Consider the following 15164-nt stretch of genomic DNA (forward strand, 5'->3'; position numbering starts at 1 on the left):
TGAAATTTTGCATTTTTTAGATGCAGATCACAGACACGTCTTTATTTTTTTGTTTTGTCTTTTTCTCGAGGGAATGGGGGATGGGGTTGCTTTGAACAAATATTCCCAGAAATTTGGAAGACGTATCATCAAAAAATTTATTTTTTTTAGTGCCCTTTAAATAAAAAAAAGAACAAAATTGCCATAGCAATGTGACTTTTCTGGCCATTTCATGACGAAACAGTACAGTTTTGACTGAAATACGGCCAAGTTACAATCAAGTTTAAGTTCCAAAATATCAAATATGTTTAAAATTATCGAGTAGCTACATACTTTGAAAATTCAGCGGGATATTGAAAACTTTGTGTGTCAGCCATATAAACTCCCACACATATAAGCACATAAGCACTTTCAACAGCCCATCAACAGCTAATTGAAAACTACTCGTTCGAATGGAAATTGAAAGGGCTAGTGCGCATTTTAATAGTCAATAGTGAGTCGAGGGCAACAAACCCTCTCTCACGCCTACCATATCCCCAAACATATGCAGTCAAAGCTTTAGAAGGCCATTTTGTTCAACGTATCTGAAAGGTCCGGAGATTACGTCTTTGAGGATGATATCCCCCCCCCCCAGAGCCCTCAGGGTAAGTATTGTAAGTTATGCCCTGGGGAATATAAAGTTTCTATAGAAAGGGTGTTCGTAGGAACTTCGAAAAGGGCTTATTAGATTGGTATTCAGAAGCTCTAGTGCGCTTTTCAAGGTTCATAGTGATTGGGGGGGGGGGAATGAATCTCCCTTTCCCCCATCTTGTATTTTCCCACAATACATCTGAGAGGAATTTTGCGATGGCCATTTTTTCGTAGAAACTTCAAATAGGGCTCATTCAATTGGGAATTAAAAGCGCTAGTGCCATTTCCAATAGGAAGAAGTGATTTGACGGTGGCTTACTCCCCTCCCATGCCTGCCATTTCCTCACACACATCCAATCAAAATTTTGAGATAGCCATTTTGTTCAGCGTAGTTAAATGGTCCAGAAATTATGTCCTTCAGGATGAACCCCTCCCCCCAACCCTTAGAGCAAGGGTCGTAAGTTACACCCTCGGGACATATATGGTTTATTAGAAGGATGGTCATATAAACTTCGGAGGGGACTCATAGAATTGGAAATCTGAAGTTCTAGTGCATAAGGGAAGTCAGCTTAAGGAAACGTCTTTATCCCTGAAAGGGGAATTCTGTATTTTTGGCAGCATAGTGGTTCCTGGAAAAGATTTAAATAACAAACGTCTCAATTCCTACAAAAGGGGAACTCTGCCTTTGTGGTGGCATAGTGGCGCCCGGAAAAGATTCGAATAACAAATATATCTATCCCTGAAACTGGAATTCTGCCTTTGTAGCAGCATAATGGCGCCTTGAAAAGAACAAACGTCTCTATCCCTGACAGGGGATTTCTTTGTTTGTGGCAGCATAGTGGTGCCTGGAAAAGATTTGAATAACAAGCGTCTCACTTCCTGTATGGGGATCTCTGCCTGTGTGGCAGCTTAGTGGTGGCTGGAATAGATTCGAATAATAAACGTCTCTATCCCTGAAAGGGAAACTCTGTCTTTGTGGCAGCATAGTGGTGCCTGGAAAAGATTTGAATAATAAACGTCTCACTCCCTGAAAGGGTAACTCTGCCTGTGTGGCAGCATAGTGGTGCCAGGAAAAGATTCGTATAAAAACTTCTCTATCTCTGAAAGGGAAAATCTGTCTTTGTGGCAGCATAGTTGTGCCTGGAAAAGATTTGAATAACAAATGTCTCTTTCCTTGAAAGGGGAACTCTGCCTGTGTGGCAGCATAGTGTTAGCCTGGAATAGATTCGACTAACAAAATTATTTATACCTTAAAGGGGAATTCTGCCACTGTGGTAGCATAGTGGCGCCTTGAAGAGATTCGAATAACAAACGTCTCAATCCCTGAAAGAGGAATTCCGTCTTTGTGGCAGCATAGTTGTTCCTTGAAAAGATTTGAATAACAAACGTCTCACTCCCTGAAAGGGAAACTCTGCCTGTGTGACAGCATAGTGGCGGCTGGAATAGATTCGAATAACAAATGTCTCTATCCCTGAAAGGGAAACTCTGCCTTTGTGGTGGCATAGTGGCGCCTGGAAAAGATTCGACCGACAAAAATATCTATTGCTGAACGGGGAATTCTGCCTCTGTGGCAGCATAGTGGCGTCTTGAAAAGCTTCGAATAAAAAACGCCTATATCCCTGAAACAGGAATTCCGTGTTTGTGGCAGCATAGTTGTGCCTGGAAAGTATTTGAATAACAAACGTTTCCCTCCCTGAAAGGGGGACTCTGCCTGTGTGGCAGCATAGTGGTGCCTGGAAAAGATTCGAATAACAAACGTATCTATCCCTGAAAGGGAAACTCTGTCTTTGTGGCAGCATAGTGGTGCCTGGAAAAGATTTGAATAACAAACGTCTCTTTCCCTGAAAGGGGAACTCTGCCTGTGTGGCAGCATAGTGGTGGCTGGAATAGATTCGACCAATAAAAATATTTTTCCCTGAAAGGGGAATTCTGCCTCTGTGGCAGCATAGTGGTGTCTTGAAAAGATTCGAATAACAAACGTCTCTATCCCTGTAAAGGTAATTCTGCCTTTGTGGCGGCATAGTGGCACCTGGAACAGATTTGAATAACAAACGTCTCACTCCCTGAAAGGGGAACTCTGTCTGCGTGGCAGCATTGTGGCGCCTGAAAAAGATTTGAATAACAAACGTCTCCATTCCTGAAAGGGGAACTCTGCCTATGTGACAGCATAGTGGCGGCTGGAATAGATTCGAATAACAAACGTCTCTATCCCTGAAAGGGAAACTCTGCCTTTTTTGGTGGCATAGTGGCACCTGGAAAAGATTCGACCAACAGAAATATCTATCGGTGAAAGGGGAATTCTGCCTCTGTGGCAGCATACTGGTGCCTTGAAAAGATTCGAATTAAAAACGCCTATATCCCTGAAAGGGGAATTCCGTCTTTGTGGCAGCATAGTTGTGCCTGGAAAGTTTTTGAATAACAAACGTTTCTCTCCCTGAAAGGAGAACTCTGCCTCTGTGGCAGCATAGTGGTGTCTTGAAAAGATTCGAATAACAAACGTCTCTATCCCTGAAAAGGGAATTCTGCCTTTGTGGCGGCATAGTGGCACCTGGAAAAGATTTGAATAACAAACGTCTCACTTCCTGAAAGGGAAACTCTGCCTGCGTGGTAGCATTGAGGCGCCTGAAAAAGATTTGAATAACAAACGTCTCTATCCCTGAAAGGGGAATTCTGCCTTTGTGGCGGCATAGTGGCACTGGAAAAGATTCGAATAACAAACATCTATCCCTGAAAGAGGAATTCTGCCTTTGTAGCAGCATAATGGCGCTTTGAAAAGAACAAACGTCTTTATCCCTGAAAGGGGAATTCTTTCTGTGTGGCAGCAGAGTGGTGCTTGGAAAAGATTTGAATAATAAAAGTCTCATTCCCTGAAAGGGGAACCCTGCCTTTGTGGCGGCATAGTGGGGCCTGGAAAAGATTTGAATGATAGACGTCTCACTTCCTGAAAGGGGTACTCTGCCTGCGTGGCAGCATTGTGGCGCCTAAAAAAGATTTGAATAACAAACGTCTCTATCCCTGAAAGGGGAATTCTGCCTTTGTGGCGGCATAGTGGCACCTGGAAAAGATTCGAATAACAAACATCTATCCCTGAAAGAAGAATTCTGCCTTTGTAGCAGCATAATGGCGCCTTGAAGAGAACAAACGTCTTTATCCCTGAAAAGGGAATTCTTTCTTTGTGGCAGCAGAGTGGTGCTTGGAAAAGATTTGAATAATAAAAGTCTCATTCCCTGAAAGGGGAACCCTGTCTTTGTGGCGGCATAGTGGTGCCTGGAAAAGATTTGAATAATAAACGTATCACTCCCTGAAAGAGTAACTCTGCCAGTGTGGCAGCATAGTGGCGCCTGGAAAAGATTCGTATAAAAACTTCTCTATCCCTGAAAGGGAAAATCGGTAGTCGAATAGATTCGTTAGTCGAATAGATTCGACTAACAAAAATATTCATCCCTGAAAGGGGAACTCTGCCTTTGTGGTAGCACAGTGGCGCCTGGAATAGATTCGAATAAAAAAAGTCTCTATCCCTGAAAAGGGAATTCAGTTTTTGTGGCAGCCTTGTGATGCTTGGAAAAGATTTGAATAATAAACATCTCACTCCCTGAAAGGGTAACTCTGCCTGCGTGGCAGCATAGTGGCGTCTGGAAAATATTCGTATAACAACCTTCTCACTCCCTGAAAGGGGAACTCTGCATATGTCATATTCGGAGAAACAAACACACATATGCGGACAAACACAAAACATGGACAAACAACTTATTTTTATATTTCTTTTTCTTCTTTATTGTTCAGACGTCATATTTGGACGAACAAACATACATTTGCAGACAAATACAAAATATGGACAAAAAACTTAGTTTTATTCTTTTTTTTATTTTTTTAGTTTTATTTTTCAGACGTCTTAGTCGGACAAACAAACACACATATGCGGACAAAAACCAAATATGGACAAAAAATTTATTTTTATGAATTTTCAAGGGAAGGAGCTTGGTCGCCCTGCTTGCAGCCATGTAAAACTTTAAACCTACAAGAAAAAATGAACTAATTCATAAACAAAGCAATATTCTTTGAATTAACACAACCTCTTAAAATAATGATATCATTTACCCTGGTAGTGGTGTAGTGGATGAAGTTGCCCGATGAATTCGACGGTGCTCAGGTTCAATCCCGCACCATGCCAGGGAAAAGTGTACATTATGCGCCTAATTCAATTTTTTTTCGTCTACGTCGACCAGTAATAGAAACTGGTAAATTCTACCTATAAAATAGGCAAGATGCTGATTACTGATAATTTTATCAGCAATAGCATCGCCAAGTTTTATATTTGTTGCACCTTTTTTCTCCGTTTGCGCTTGAGCTGGAAGTAATAGAATATTTAAACCTGCAACAGTTAGGAAAGCCTTATGAGATCCATCTTGTGGGTCTACCTATGATTTCTGGTCGTTGCAAGTTTTAATTATAAAGGAATTTATATCTGCTGAATTTATTTTTGGGTTGTTATATGTTCTTTGGACTATTTTAAACGAAATGGGTATTCCACAATTTTGATAAGAGATGATAAGATTTATTTCCAAAAGGCTATGAAAAGCTCTGATAGAGCCGAATTTGCTTCATATGTCCAAAAACAAATAGTAAAACAACAAAACAAATAACACAGTAAGACAAAAGCAAAAATAACACCAAACAAGCATAAATTATGGTCCAAGAACTAAAAGAACTTAATCCACATAATGGCAAAAACAGAAAAGGTGGAGAATAAAGAAAATATCTCATTCTAAAAGAAAAAACAATTCCAAACTTGTATTCTAAGTGATTTACAGTAAAATCAAATCAAACAGTTCGTGGTAACGAACTCGTAAAGAGCGACTCGGCTAAATAGTAACCGGAACTCTCAAAATGAAATTTTGATCCAAATACTAATAAATAAATCAAATAGATACCTCAAAAGAATTTGATTTTTATGCTGGTTTTAAATATATAAGTTTCATCGAGTTTAGTCTTACCCATCAAAAGTTACGAACCTGAAAAAATTTGCCTTATTTTAGAAAATAGGGAGAAATACACCTTAAAAGTCATAGAATATCAACGAAAATGACACCATCAGATTCAGCCTATCAGAAAACACTACTCTGTAGAAGTTTCAAACTCCTATCTACAAGTACGAATTAAGGTAAGGAAAGAGCTGCCTGTTCAGTCCCATGTGAGCAAAATTAAAAAAAAATCAACTTTGTTTAAAACAGTCAAAAGGTCTGGTGACAATTCTCTGGGGCTCTAATACCCCCTATACCCCAAGGCAACAATTTTAAATTTTAGAATTTAAAAATCATCTAGGAAGGAAGGTATAACTGATTCTGCGTGTGATGGGAAAGACTGAGCGCATTAAGGTGAAACTTCGGGGAATGTTGAGGGATATGTTAAACAAAATCAAAATATACGATGTGCATCCAGTTTAACAAAAAGGCGAATCTCGAGAATGCCTGGGGGCACTAAGTTTAAAGTTTAGAGTCTAGTTTGAAATATTTTCAAAAGTGATCAGAGGGAAACCAGTCCCCCTTCCATTCTCTTTTTAGCTGTCCTCCTTCCAAATATATCTGATTAAAAATTTGGAATAGCTGTCTTCCTAAGAAAAGATAAATAATCATGCCTCTAGGGTAAACAAGAATTTCTTCATGAATGCAGATTATGGTGCCTGGATAAACCGATCAACTTGAACTGCCAGCGATTATGGTGTCTTGGGAAATCAATCAATTTTAATTGATTGATTGAAAGAGGGAGACAGAGGTACAGTGTAAAGCACATATTAAGGGATGCGTGCGGCACTTCAAATTTTTCTTCAAATGGCCCTATTTAAGGTCTTCGTTATTTTATATTACCAGAGTGAGACTTTAGCCTTTGCAATTACGAACCGTAATAATTATAAAATTATGACCGAAAACCAAACTTTCTATACTCTCATGCTAGTTGGCAGTCAAACAGACAAAGCATAGTACTGGCAAATCCTCTCTACACTACACATTGTAAGCCCCCCTCATCATATCGATCATATGTATCCAACTGTGCCTATCTTATCTACAGTATTTAGCCTACTTGTTTAGGGGATAAGTTACTTTACAAACTAGAACTATAAATTGTAAAAGAGACTGATGATCCATCTCAAGGAGCTGACCTGTAAGGGGTTCATAGTCAACCCTTTACTGAGGGTTGTCACCAATCCCTATAAAGTAGGGGTTGGTGATAGATTATAGGCTATACTCAGGGTAGACTCACTAAACTAAAGTTACTTTACACAGCAAAATTGCATATTGTTAAAAATAAATGAATAAAGATGCTAAATTAATCGCATGTTTTTTCACCGCATATCTATATATATATATATAATAAGTTGTCTGTCTCTCTGTCGAGTGACGTCATTATATGACGTCTGAATTATTTCATCGTATACCAATTCAGAAACGAATGTATTCAAGGCGAAGTAGCTGAGTTGGTAAAGCGTTATGTACCAGGTTCCAGGTCCGAGAGGTTCCAGGTTCGAACCTTGGCTTTAGCATTAATACAAAAGAAGAAAAAAAAACTAAAAAAGGTAAAAACTACAAAAAAAAACTAAAAGAAAATAGTATAAAAACTAAAAAAGCTAAAAAACTAAAAAACATAAAAAAGGTAATAAACTAATAACTAAAAAAGAAAAATAACTAAAAAAGGGAAAAACTAAACAAAAAAAAACTAAAGAAACTAAAAACTGAAAAAGAAAAAAAAACTAAAAAAAGGAAAAAACCTGAGAAATAAAGGAGAAAAAGAAAACTAAAAACGCGGACACAGGGAATATAAATGACGACCAGGACACTCAAAGAGAAATTACAGACTGGGACACAAATAACGACCGGGAGATATAAATGACGACCGGGACACTCAAAGATAAATTACAGACCAGGACATCGGGACACAAAATGACGACCGAGACACCGAGAATATAAATGACGACCGTGACGCTCAAAGAGAAATTACAGACTGGGACACAACTACAAGGGGGATGCCGGGGGCACAGGGGGATATATAAATGACGACGGGGCACAGGGAATGTTCGATTAGCAATCACCATCAACAAAGCTCAGGGGCCAATCATTAGAATAATCAGGTATAGATCTGAATACGGACTGTTTTTCCCATGGACAATTTTATGTCGCATGTTCAAGAGTCGATGAACCTGACAATCTATTTATATGTACAGACAATGGGACATCGAAGAATGTTGTACATTCTCAAGTTTTACGTAGTTAAAAACAAAACTAAAATAACACAAAAGCAATTTTTAATGATACAGAAACTCATTTAAATTATTCAAAGAAAATAGTGGGATAATTTTGTACTGTGAAAAATTAGGGCGATACTAAATATTTCTCATAAAAACTATTTTCGGAGGGGGATTTGCTGTAGTACGAATAAGTTGGGAAATCAAGGTTTTAAACATTTAGTTTCACTATAAAATATTATGGACATGGCTTTAGCAAAAATTAATAGTGAAGAGAGAGGGAAGGGTATATTAATATTAGACTACACTTAAAATAATATTACCTTATAGGAGGTGGGATTGCTAACACTGGGACACATAAAAGATCCAACATTGCGTATAAAAGTAGTTACTATTATATTACCTATATTATATTTTATTACTATTATAAGATATAGTTACTATTATATTATACTATTAAATTAGTATCTATTATATTATCATAAGATGATGCTTCCAAAACCACATTTCACTTTTTATTTACGCCATTTCCCAGAAGTAGTATAATAATATTGAAGTTTGGAAATAACTTTAAGGTATTTATGCCATATTTAGTTTTTCCAAAGTTAAAAAGTTTCAGAAGCTTTCATTTTTAAGCAGAAACCTCCCCAAAAATAGCAAATTGAAACAAGAGCTAAGTATTTACAAAATTTCATGAAGATCCGATCATTTCTTCGTAAGTTAAAATAACACATTTTTTTTAACGTTTTAGAATTAACCCTCCCCCCCCCCCAATTCCCCCAAAGAGAGCGGATCCGTTCCGGTTATTTCAATCACGTATCTAGGAGTTGTGCTTATTTTTCCCACCCTGTTCCATTCCGATCCATCCACTCTAAGCGTTTTCCAAAATTTTAGGTCCCCCCCCAACTCCTCCAATTTCACCAGATCCAGTCAGGATTTAAAATAAGAGCTCTGCGACACGATTTCCTTCCAAACATCAAATTTCATTAAAATCTAATTACTCCTTCGTTAGTCAAAAACCTCTTTTTTTCTAATTTTTCAGAATTAACCCTCCCCCAAAGAGAGCAGATCTGTTTAAGTTACGTCAATCATATATCTAGGACTTGTGATTATTTTTCCCATCAAGCTTCATCCCAATCCCATCACTCTAGGCGTTTTCAAAGATTTTAGCCCCCCCCCTCCCACCAACTCCCCGCAATGTCACCAGATCCAGTCGGGATTTAAAATAAGAGCTTTGAAACACGATATCCTTCCAAACATCAAATTTCATTACGATCCAATCACTCCTTCGTAAGTTAAAAATACCTAATTTTTCAAGTTTTGATTGCTATATGTCACTTGGTTAATACCAAGTGCCATAAAAAAATCGATCTGTTTTAGTTCAAAAGTTGACTTTTTTGCCCTATGCCTAGATTCTAACGTCATCACTTAGAAAGGAGCAAAGGATAAACTCAAATTTCTTTAATTATGAAAAAACTTTTAAAGTTTAAGAGACACATCTGATACCATTTTTATATCGGCCTATTTTTTTTCAGTGTATACCTTACCACTGATGTTGTCAACCCTTTAAACTTTCAAACTGATGTATCTCATGAGGGAATTTTTCTACCAAAAAATGGATGACATATACTTTGATCAGCTCATCTAGAGCTATCGACTGATGTCGAAAAAAAATATTATCTGTCTTAGTTCAAAAGTTGAATTTTGCCGTATGCCAAGTTTCTAACGTCATCACTTAGTAAGGAGCAAAAGATAAACTCTAGTTTCTTTAGCATGCGAAAACTTCTAAAGTTTATGAGACACATCTAATACCATTTCTCTATCGCAATTCCAAGTGCAAAATCGGAATGATAAATTCAGCTGAAATCACGAACAGAATTGGTTAGAAACAATATACTTTTGGCCCCAGGCAAGAGTTCTACGAAATTTTCCAAATTGCAAAGTCATATTCATCAATCCGGCCTAAGTTCCATACTTTCCGTAAGAACCACAAAGGTTAGACCCTTACAACTTTCTAGGAATAAGCTGAAATCGGGTGCTAGGAAAAAAAGAAAGAAATATATATATATATATATATATATATATATATATATATATATATATATATATATATATATATATATATATATATATATATATATATATATATATATATATATATATATATATATATATATATATATATATATATATATATATATATATATATATATATATATATATATATATATATATATATATATATATATATATATATATATATCACAGGTGGGACACAAGGACATAACTAAAATTGCGCGTACGACTTACGCGCGGGGGGGGGGGGGTTGCGAAGCGCCCCCACCAACTAGGTGTTGGGGTGGCGCGAAGCGCCACCCCAATAGCTAGTATATATATAAATATGTATATATATATATATATATATATATATATATATATATATATATATATATATATATATATATATATATATATATATATATATATATATATATTTATATATTTGTATATTTATATTCACAGGTGGGACACAAGGACATAACTAAAATTGCACGTACGACTTACGCGCGGGGGGGGGGGGGGTTGCGAAGCGCCACCCCAACAGCTAGTATATATATAAATATGTATGTATATATATATATATATATATATATATATATATATATATATATATATATATATATATATATATGCAGGAATGGATATACAATGAGCAGAAATTAATAGGCTTGAGAGTGTCTGAGCAGGATTTTGACTCTTATTGATAAAAGAGTATCGCCAAATGCTGAAAACCATGTTGTGACAATTATAATCCCAGCAATGCGCAAAGTCTCCCTTCATACTCGAAGTCTCAGGGACGTCTTGCTGTCAGGTTCTAACCCGGGTTAAGCGCTTCGGTGTAGACTTGAGAAGATGTGTAGGTCCCCATCCTGCATTGGCATCCAGGAACAATGCTTTTCCTGAGGCCAAAATAATTTCACTGATTTAAAGAAAAAGAAAATTTGAGCTTGGAATGTTTTGACGTTAAAAATGACTATCATATCGACATTTTGACGGACGAATTTAGACGATTCAAACTGAGCTCGTCAGGATTTTCAACTCATATCCCATGGATAGGAAGCATGACATAAGGTTATATAGAATTTGATTTGAATCGGAATGATATTGGGAAAACAATTTATGAAGTTGCTTTTGGTATCTTAGGGAAGAAAGTTAGGACTGCTGAAAGTTAGGTTTTATGTTTAATAGTGAGAAAGGGTTTGTACAAGAACTATCTGAGTGATAGATCATAGGAAAACATAAGGAAAAAAGCATTAAAATATGAGCGAAAGAGTTGTGAAATGAAAGTCATGGATAAAATTGTCGAAGATCTGGAAGATGCGATTAAGAGAGAACAGTCAATCTGACCTGTCCCAGTTAAAGACGAGGATGGGTACACAATTAGTGATAAGGGAAGAGTTAAAGAGAGATGGGCAGAACATTTTGAGAATGTGCTAAACCGAGATAAGAGTTGCAGGAAAACATATAGAAGAAACCTAAAAAGTTTATGATACCTTATCATAAGTTTAGGAAGATTTGTTTTGTGAGGAAGAATTAGCGACAGTACTAAAAGAATTAAAAAATCATAAAGCTCCAGGTGCTGATACAGTGGTAAATTTGTTTCTTAAATATTGCAGCTCTGAGGTTAGAAATAAGTTACTATTATGAATTAATATGAGTTTGAGAAAGGGGAGGTGCTGAAGAGGGGGCAACCCTTCATATACGGAATAATTTCTGTTGGTTCGAAGTTTTAATCTTGCTCCTTACTTTCAGTCAAAAAACTTCGTTTTTTTATTTAATCGACAAAAAAGTCGATTTTTTCATGCATCTATTAATATTAGACGTCTGTTTTTGAGTTTCGGTTACCATTGTGCAGAGTCGTTCTTTAATTACAGTTTGTTACGCGAACTGTTTGAAAAAAGTATATTCGTTAGAATGATTAAAATCTTGGTTCCACCTTGGAAGGAGTTTCCTAAGATGGAATGACACCTTGAAGAACAAGCAAGAGCTAAGAGCTCATATGGCACTTGTGACGAGGTCGGAAGAGCCAAGAACCAAGAGCTCATATGGAATGAGCTATTGCAAAATTCTAAAAATCAATAGATTGATTTAAATGGAAAATCAGAGGCTTAATACCGGACAGGAGTTAAAATAAGAGCTCTGAAACACGAGGTCCTTCTAAATATCGAAATTCATTAAGATTCGATCACCCATTCATACGTCAAAAATACCTCAATTTTCTAATTTTCCTCTCCCTTCAGCCCCCCAGAAGGTCGAATTGGGGAAAACGACTTTATCAAGTAAATTTGTGCAGGAACTTGACACGCCTACCAATTTTATCGTCCTAGCACGTCCAGAAGCACCGAACTCTCCAAAGCACGGGACCCCCCCCTCATAACTCCCCGAAAGAGAGCAGATCCAGTCTGGTTACATTAACCACGTATCTACATTTGCTCATTCTACCCACCAAGTTTCATCCCAATTTCCCCGCTCCAAGCGTTTTCCAAGATTTCCGGTTTCCCCCTCCAACTCCACCTAATGTGAACAGATCTGGTCACCCATTCGTAAGTTAAAAATACCTCGATTTTTCATAATTAACACCCCCCCCAAAGAAAGTGGATTCACCCCAGCCCCCCCAAAGAAAGTGGATTCACTCCGGTTATATCAATCACATATCCAAGACTTGTGCTTATTTTTTCCACCAAGTTTCATCCCAAATTCTCCACTCTAAGCGTTTTCCAAGATTTCCCGTTTCCCCCTCCAACTCCCCCAAGTATCACTGGACACGGTGGGATTTAAGAAGAGCTCTAAGACACGATGTTCTTCTACATGTCAAATTTCTTTTAGATCCGATCGCCCATTCATAAGTTAAAAATACCTTATTTTTTTCAATTTTTCCTCTCTCTCCAGACCCATAGATGGTCGAATCGGGGAAACGACTGTTATCAAGTCAATTTGTCCAGGTACCTGACACGACTACCAATTTTTATTGTCCTAGCACATCCAGAAGCCCCGAAATCACCAAAGCACTGGAAATCCCCCAAAGAGAGCGGATCCAGTCCGGTTATGTCAATAATGTATCTAGAACTTGTGCTTATTTTTCCCATCAAGTTTCATCCTGATCTCTTCACTATAAGTGTTTTCCAAGATTTCCGTTTCCCCCTCCACCCACCTATATCCCCGGGTCCGATTCAAATTAAAAATAGAGTATCTGAGACACAAGATCTTTCTATATATCAAGTTTCATTAAGATCCTATCACCAATTCTGAAGATAAGTTTTCACGTTTTCCAAAATATCTGATTTCCTGCTCCAACTCCCCCCACGGATACCAGATCTGATTGGGATTTTAAATAAGAGCACTGAAGCACAGGACACTTTTAGATGTTAAATTTCATTAAGATCTGATCACCCCTTCAGAAGTTAAAAATACCAAGCATCATCACGATGTCTTCACTCTAAGCATTTTTCAAGATTTCCGATTTCTTCCTCCAACTCCCCCCAATGTCATCGGATCCGATCAGGATTTAAAATAAGAGCTCTGAGACACAAGGTCCTTCCAAAAATCGAATTGTATTAGGATCCGATCACCGTTCGTAATTTAAAATTTTTCTGAATTATCAAATTAGGCCCCCCCCCCCAAATTCCCGAAAGAGAGCGGATCCGATTCTGTTAAGTCAATCACGTATCTTGGACATGTGCTTATTCTTCCCACCAAGTTTCATTCCGATCTCTCCACTCTAAGCGTTGTCTGGAATTTCTAGTCCCCTCAATTACACTGGATCCAGTCGGGTTCTAAATGAAGAGGTCTGAGTTATGATATCCTTCTAAATATCAAACTTCGTCAAGATCCAATCATTCGTTCGAAAATTAAAAATACCTTATTTTTTCTAATTTTTCCAAATTAACAACAACCACCCCCACCCCAACTCCCCCAAAGAGAGCAGATCCATTCCAGTTATGTCAAACACGTATCTCGGACTTATGATTATTTTTCCCACCAAGCTTCATCCCGATCCCTCCACTCTAAGCGTTTTCCAAGATTTTAGGTCGCCCCCCAACTCCCCCCAATGTCACCGGATCCAGTCAGGATTTAAATTAAGAGCTCTAAGACATGATATTCTTCTAAATATCAAATTTCACTGAGATCCGATCACCAGTTCGTAAGTTAAAAGCACCTCATTTTTTTCTAATTTTTTCGAATTAACCGTCCCCCCACTCCCCCAGATGGTTGAATCGGGGAAAAGACTATTTCTAATTTAATCTTGTCTGGTCCATGATACGCCTGCCAAATTTCATCGTCAAAACTTATCTGGAAGTGCCCAAACTAGCAAAACCACGACAGACAGACAGACCGATAGAACGACAGAAATTGCGATCGTTAAGTGTCACTTGGCAAGCACCAAGTTTCATAAAAAAATGATCGGAGATATCGAAATCATTATAACAAATGTAATTTTTTTAATTTAATAAATATTTAATTTAAGTAAATATTTTAATTTTTTTTTCAATTTAATTTTTTTCTGTCTTCTTCTTGTCTTTTTCCTCTTTCTCTTTTTTCCTTTCTTCCTTCATCAGTCGAGTTTCTTTTGTATTGAATAGTGTGATATGAATGTGGTTTTAATTAGCTGAGGGTGATAACCTCGCTTGCCCTTACAAGCTTATTGCCTTTCTTGGCAGGCGAATGGCGAATAATGTTTGTTTTCTTTTCTTAATAAATGTATATCTCATTAGTAAAATATTGAAATAATCTGAAAATATCAATACATTATTTAATCAAATTATCGCCCAACACATCGAATTTAAAGCGAAACCTCTCATCAAACCTTTTAATAACGGACTTGAAGCATAACAGTAGTTCGCTTTGGATGCATGATCTATAGGCAGTTTTGCCTCTGTGTCACCTTTGTCAACGTAGCACTAATCAGTCATTAAAACGTAAATCATGCAAACAAGGTGGACCATTTTTCTGGTGTTCTAAGCATAACTGTCTTCTTCTGAATACTACTTAACTTCTTCTGCTTCAGTATACTACTCTACTTGTTCCTCTTCAGAATACTACTCTACTTTTTCTTCTCCAGAATACTACTCTACTTAGTCTTCTTCAGAATACTACTTTACTTCTCTTATTCAGACTACTATTCTACGTATTATTCTTCAGAATATTAATCTATTTCTTATTTTCTTCTTCTACTGCACAATTCTACTTTCTTCTTTTTACTTTCTGAATACTTCGCTACCTCTTCTTCAGAATACTGCTCTAATTCTTCTTCAGAATC

Source organism: Artemia franciscana, chromosome 14 (genome assembly GCF_032884065.1).
Source record: "Artemia franciscana chromosome 14, ASM3288406v1, whole genome shotgun sequence".
In the NCBI taxonomy this organism is placed as follows: Eukaryota; Metazoa; Arthropoda; class Branchiopoda; order Anostraca; family Artemiidae; genus Artemia; species Artemia franciscana.